Here is a 7,266-nt window from a genome sequence, read left to right as displayed (position 1 = left end):
TACGATACCTGAGAATTATTTAAAGTTGCAGTATAAAATGGTGATTTTATCTCTTGACTGTTCACATCCACATAAATGTGTTGAATTCTGTCTGACACAGCCAGCAAGATGTAGTTTGAGCTGAGTGCAGCCAGGCTGATCAATTAACACCAGATTTGGTGCTGAAACCCAGATCATAAATGAATAAAATATTTTTTAAAGATTGTAAATAATTAAACTATGTAATAAAGATTTTAACTATTGTGGAAAGGTATTGCAACTTTGCACACACATACCGCAGTTTGTTAAATGTTATCACAGTTCCTAATGCATAAGGTGAGCTTATGAATATTAGCTGTTAGTTGCGTAAGTGAGCTTGCTGGATTGGATATATGAAGTACATTTTACATTGTTGTGCAACAGTCTAGGACAAATACATGCTTGGAAAATAGCATTGGTCTCAAACACCTAACTGACGGGTAGGTGTTACCTGATATCTGATCTGTTGCCAGAAAATTCATCAGTGAATTTGTCATGTGGTGGTGAGTGGCTGACTACAACATTCCATGCATTACACACAAGATGCTGGAGGAGCTCAGCAGGCCAGGCAGCATCTATGGAAAAGAGTAAACAGTCAACATTTCGGGCTGAGATGTGCCCTGGGTGCATACCTCCTATCACCAATATACCACTTGAACAGAAATTTGCTCAGGGTCAGTCACAATCACACTGAATAGTGTGGCAAGATCATCAAAACAAAATTGTTGTTATAAATTAATTATTCCAAAGGCATCATATTTGTATCATCAAGATATCCTCTCTTCACTGAGACACTCTTAACTGCTATATCCAGCATTCTGTTTTATTTAATTACTGTTTTGCATTTCACTATTGAAGCATTTTCTATCTTTCTCTCCTCTTTCTTCACTCATTTGCCTGCATTTAAACTTTTCAATTAAATCAGCTATGTTTAATAAACCTTCATCAACCTCTTTTATACAGCACCAACAGCATGTGTCATTTGGATATTCTTGAAGTGCACCCAATCACAGACAACCCTTTTTATTTTCCCCCTTTATGTAAACACCCTTGTTTTCTCATTTTTCCCAATGATCATAAGACCATAAGACAAAGGAGCAGAAGTCAGCCATTCAGCCCATTGAATCTGCTCCGCCATTTTATCATAAGCTGATCCATTCTCCCATTTAATCCCACTCCCCCGCCTTCTCACCATAACCTTTGATGCCCTGGCTACTCAGATACCTATCAATCTCTGCCTTAAATACACCCAATGACTTGGCCTCCACTGCTGCCCGTGGCAACAAATTCCATAGATTCACCACCCTCTGACTAAAAAAATTTCTTCGTATTTCTGTTCTGAATGGGCGCCCTTCAATCCTTAAGTCATGCCCTCTCATACTAGACTCCCCCATCATGGGAAACAACTTTGCCACATCCACTCTGTCCATGCCTTTCAACATTCGAAATGTTTCTATGAGGTCTCCCCTCATTCTTCCAAACTCCAAGGAATACAGTCCAAGAGCGGACAAACGTTCCTCATATGTTAACCCTCTTATTCCGGGAATCATTCTAGTGAATCTTCTCTGTACCCTCTCCAACGTCAGCACATCCTTTCTTAAATAAGGAGACCAAAACTGCCCACAGTACTCCAAGTGAGGTCTCACCAGCGCCTTATAGAGCCTCAACATCACATCCCTGCTCCCATACTCTATTCCTCTAGAAATGAATGCCAACATTGCATTTGCCTTCTACACTACTGACTCAACCTGGAGCTTAACTTTAAGGGTATCCTGTACGAGGACTCCCAAGTCCTGTTGCATCTCCGAACTTTGAATTCTTTCCCCATTTAAATAATAGTCTGCCCGTTTACTTTTACTGCCAACGTGCATAACCATACACTTTCCAACATTGTACTTCATTTGCCACTTCTCTGCCCATTCTTCCAAGTCTCTCTGCAGACTCTCTGTTTCCTCAGCACTACCGGCCCCTCCACCTATCTTCATATCATCAGCAAACTTAGCCACAAAGCCATCTATTCCATAATCCAAATCGTTGATGTATAATGTAAAAAGAAGCGGCCCCAACACGGACCCCTGTGGAACACCACTGGTAACCGGCAGCCAACCAGAATAGGATCCCTTTATTCCCACTCTCTGTTTCCCACCAATCAGCCAACGCTCTATCCACATATGTAACTTTCCCGTAATTCCATGGGCTCTTATCTTGTTAAGTAGCCTCATGTGTGGCACCTTGTCAAAGGCCTTCTGAAAATCCAAATATACAACATCCATTGCATCTCCCTTGTCTAGCCTACTGGTAATTTCCTCAAAAAATTGTAATAGGTCTGTCAGGTAGGATTTTCCTTTAAGGAATCCATGCTGAGTTCTGCCTATCTTGTCATATGCCTCCAGGTACTCTATAACCTCATCCTTGACAACCGACTCCAACAACTTCCCAACCACCGATGTCAAGCTAACAGGTCTATAATTTCCTTTTTGTTTCCTTGACCCCTTCTTAAATAGCGGAGTGACATTTGCAATCTTCCAGTCCTCCGGAACCATGCCAGAATCTATCGACTTTTGAAAGGTCATCACTAATGCCTCCACAATCCCCACAGCTACTTCCTTCAGAACACGCAGGTGCATTCCACCTGGTCCGGGAGATTTATCTACCTTTAGGCTATTCAGCTTCCTGAGTACTTTCTCTGTCGTAATTGTGACTGCGCACACTTCTCTTCCCTGCCACCCTTAAGTGTCCGGTATACTGTTGATGTCTTCCTCAGTGAAGACTGACGCAAAATACTCGTTCAGTTCCTCTGCCATCTCCTTATCTCCCATTACAATTTCTCCAGCATCCTTTTCTATCAGTCCTATATCTACTCTCACCTGTCTTTTACTCTATATACTTGAGAAAGCTTTTAGTATCCTCTTTGATATTATTTGCCTGCTTCCTTTCATAGTTAATCTTTTCCCTCTTAATGACCTTCTTGGTTTCCTTTTGTAAGGTTTTAAAAACTTCCCAATCCTCTGTCTTCCCACTAATTTTTGCTTCCTTGTATGCCCTCTCCTTTGCTTTAACTTTGGCTTTGACTTCTCTTGTCAACCATGGTTGCATCCTTTTTCCACTCGAAAATTTCTTCTTTTTTGGAATATACCTGTCTTGCACCTTCCTCACTTCTCGCATAAACTCCAGCCACTGCTGCTCTGCTGTCTTTCCCGCCAGTGTCCCTTTCCAGTCAACTTTGGCCAGTTCCTCTCTCATGCCACTGTAATTTCCTTTACTCCACTGAAATACCGATACATCAGATTTCGGCTTCTCATTTTCAAATTTCACGGTGAACTCAATCATGTTATGATCACTGCCTCCTAAGGGTTCCTTCACCTCAATCTCTCCAATCACCTCCGGTTCATTACACAATACCCAATCCAGTACAGCCGATCCCCTAGTGGGCTCATCAACAAGCTGTTCTAAAAAGCCATCTTGTAGACATTCTACAAATTCTCTCTCTTGAGATCCAGTGCCGACCTGATTTTCCCAATCCACTCGCATGTTAAAATCCCCCACAATTATCATAACGCTACCCTTCTGACAAGCCTTTTCTATTTCCTGTTGTACTTTGTAGTCCACATCCCTGCAGCTGTTTGGAGGCCTATAAATAACTGCCATCAGGGTCCTTTTACCCCTGCTATTTCTTAGCTCAACCCATAAAGATTCTGTACCTTCCAATGCTATATCACCTCTTTCGAATGATTTAATATCATTTCTTACCAATAAAGCCACACCTCCCCCTTTGCCTACCTTCCTATCCTTCCGATACACCGTGTATCCTTGGACGTTCAGCTCCCACAGACATGCATCCTTTAGCCAGTTCTCAGTGATGGCCACAATATCATACCTGCCAATCTGTAGCTGTACGACAAGATCATCCACCTTATTCCTTTTGCTGCGTGCATTTAAGTATAACACCTTAAGAACAGTATTTGATACTTTTCGCTTTGATTTCAGTGCAACTTTATTGCACTGCAACTCATCCCAATGGCTACAAATTTGCCCCATCACCAGCCTGTCTTTCCTGACATCTTTACTGCTCACTATCTTAGATTTATTTCTGTTTTCCCCTTCCTCCACTCTGTCATTCCAGTTCCCGTCCCCCTGCCAAATTAGCTTAAAACCTCCCTAACAGCTCTATTAAACTTTCCCGCCAGGATATTGGTCCCTTTCGGGTTCAGGTGTAACCTGTCCTTTTTGAACAGGTTCAACAATGATGAAAGTTCATTGATCTGACTCTTCACTTCTTTCTTCATAGACAGTGTCTTACCTGCTGGGTATCTTCATCATTTTCTGAAAATCGATACGGCTCTAACTTTTCCCCTCCATCAACAGATATGATTCTTAATCCACATATTCCATCCACCTTAAGACCCATTTTAACACTGAGCATTGACCAACATTTCAGTTATGTCTATTAATAATACTTTTCTGGCTGTTTAATTTTATGTGATGCATCTTGACCATAATATACCCAAGAGCAGAATGAGGCTATTCAGCCCATGGAGTCTGCTCTGCCATTCCAGTATGGCTGATATATTATTCCTCTCAACCCCATACTCCTGCCTTTTCACCATAACCTTTGATGCCCTTATTAGTCAAGAATTTATCAACCTCTGCTTTAAATATTCCTAATAACTCAGCCTTGACGGTGTCTGTGGCAATTAATTCCACAGATTCACCCCTCGATCGTGACCCCACCAAGGAGCACCAGGCCATTGTCTCCCACACCATCACCGACTTTATGCGCTCAGGGGATCTCCCATCCACTGCTACCAACCTTATAGTTCCCACACCTCGCAACATCCCGTTTCTACCTCCTACCCAAGATCCACAAACCTGCCTGTCCTGGCAGACCTATTGTCTCAGCTTGCTCCTGCCCCACCAAACTCGTTTCTGCATACCTCGACACGGTTTTATCCCCCCTTGTTCAATCCCCTCCTACCTATGTTCGTGACACTTCTCACACTCTGAAACTTTTCGATGATTTTAAGTTCCCTGGCCCCCATTGCTTTATTTCCACCATGGATGTCCAGTCCCTATATACTTCCATTCCCCATCAGGAAGGTCTCAAAGCTCAAAATTTCGGGCCGGAACCATCCTGACGAAGGGTTCCGGCCCAAAACGTCGACCGATCTTTTCCATGGATGCTGCCCGACCTGCTGAGTTCCTCCAGCAAGTTGTGAGGGTCTCCAAGCTCTCCGCTTCTTTTTGGATTCCAGACCTAACCAGTTCCCCTTTACCACCACTCTGCTCCGTCTAGCGGAATTAGTCTGTACTCTTAATAATTTCTCCTTTGGCTCCTCCCACTTCCTCCAAACTAAAGGTGTAGCGATGGGCACCCATATGGGTCCTAGCTATGCCTGCCGTTTTGTTGGCTTTGTGGAACAATCTATGTTCCGTGCCTATTCTGGTATCTGTCCCCCACTTTTCCTTAGCTACATCGACGACTGCGTTGGCGCTGCTTCCTGCACACATGCTGAGCTCGTTGACTTAATTAACTTTGCCTCCAACTTTCACCCTGCCCTCAAGTTTACCTGGTCCATTTCCGACACCTCCCTCCCCTTTCTAAATCTTTCTGTCTCTATCTCTGGAGACAGCTTATCTACTGATCTCTACCAGTGAATCCCCTTTCTAGATCTTTCTGTCTCTGTCTCTGGAGACAGCTTATCTACTGATCTCTACTAGTGAATCCCTACTGACTCTCACAGCTATCTGGACTATTCCTCTTCTCACCCTGTCTCTTGCAAAAATGCCATCCCCTTCTCGCAATTCCTCCGTCTCCGCCGCATCTGCTGTCAGGATGAGGCTTTTCATTCCAGGACGAGGGAGATGTCCTCCTTTTTAAAAGAAAGGGGCTTCCCTTCCTCCACCATCAACTCTGCTCTCAAACGCATCTCTCCCATTTCACGCACATTTACTCTCACCCCATCCTCCTGCCACCCCACTAGGAATAGGGTTCCCCTGGTCCTCACCTACCACTCCACCAGCCTCCGGGTCCAACATATTATTCTCTGTAACTTCCGCCACCTCCAACGGGATCCCACCACCAAGCACACCTTTCCGTCCCCCCCTCTCTGCTTTCCACAGGGATCGCTCCCTACACGACTCCCTTGTCCATTCGTCCCCCCCCATCCCTCCCTACCGATCTCCCTCCTGGCACTTATCCTTTGTAAGCGGAACAAGTGCTACACATGCCCTTACACTTCCTCCCTTACCACCATTCAGGGCCCCAGACAGTCCTTCCAAGTGAGGCGACACTTCACCTGTGAGTCGGCTGGGGTGATATACTGTGTCCAGTGCTCTTGATGTGGCCTTCTATATATTGGCGAGACCCGACGCAGACTGGGAGATCATTTTGCTGAACACCTACGCTCTGTCTGCCAGAGAAAGCAGGATCTCCCAGTGGCCACACATTTTAATTCCACATCCCATTCCCATTCCCATTCTGATATGTCTATCCACGGCCTCCTCTACTGTAAAGATGAAGCCACACTCAGGTTGGAGGAACAACACCTTATATTCCGTCTGGGTAGCCTCCAACCTGATGGCATGAACATCGACTTCTCTAACTTCCGCTAATGCCCCACCTCCCCCTCATACCCCATCCGTTATTTATTTTTATACACACATTCTTTCTCTCTCTCTCCTTTTTCTCCCTCTGTCCCTCTCACTATACCCCTTGCCCATCCTCTGATCCTCTGGGCTTCCTCCCCTCCCCCTTTTCTTTCTCCCTAGGCCTCCTGTCCCATGATCTTCTCATATCCCTTTTGCCAATCAACTGTCCAGCTCTTGGCTCCATCCCTCCTCCTCCTGTCTTCTCCTATCATTTCAGATCTCCACCCCCTCCCCCCACTTTCAAATCTCTTACTAGCTCTTCTTTCAGTTAGTCCTGACGAAGGGTCTCGGCCCGAAACGTCGACTGTACCTCTTCCTAGAGATGCTGCCTGGCCTGCTGCATTCACCAGCAGCTTTGATGTGTGTTGCTTGAATTTCCAGCATCTGCAGAATTCCTCTTGTTTATGAGAAATTCTTCCTCATTTCTGTTCTAAAGGGGCATTATTGTATTCTGGGGTTGTGCTCTCTTTTTCTAGACTCCCCCACTATAGGAAACATCCTCTGTTCATCCACTCCATCTAGGAGTTGAGATTACTATGTTAAAGATCCTAAAGTTTGTGCGAAAATTTAATTTATTTCGGCATGTAGGAACTGGTAGGT

The sequence above is a fragment of the Mobula hypostoma genome, chromosome 4 (assembly GCF_963921235.1).
Source record: "Mobula hypostoma chromosome 4, sMobHyp1.1, whole genome shotgun sequence".
NCBI classification, from domain to species: domain Eukaryota; kingdom Metazoa; phylum Chordata; class Chondrichthyes; order Myliobatiformes; family Myliobatidae; genus Mobula; species Mobula hypostoma.
This window is presented reverse-complemented; position numbering follows the sequence as displayed.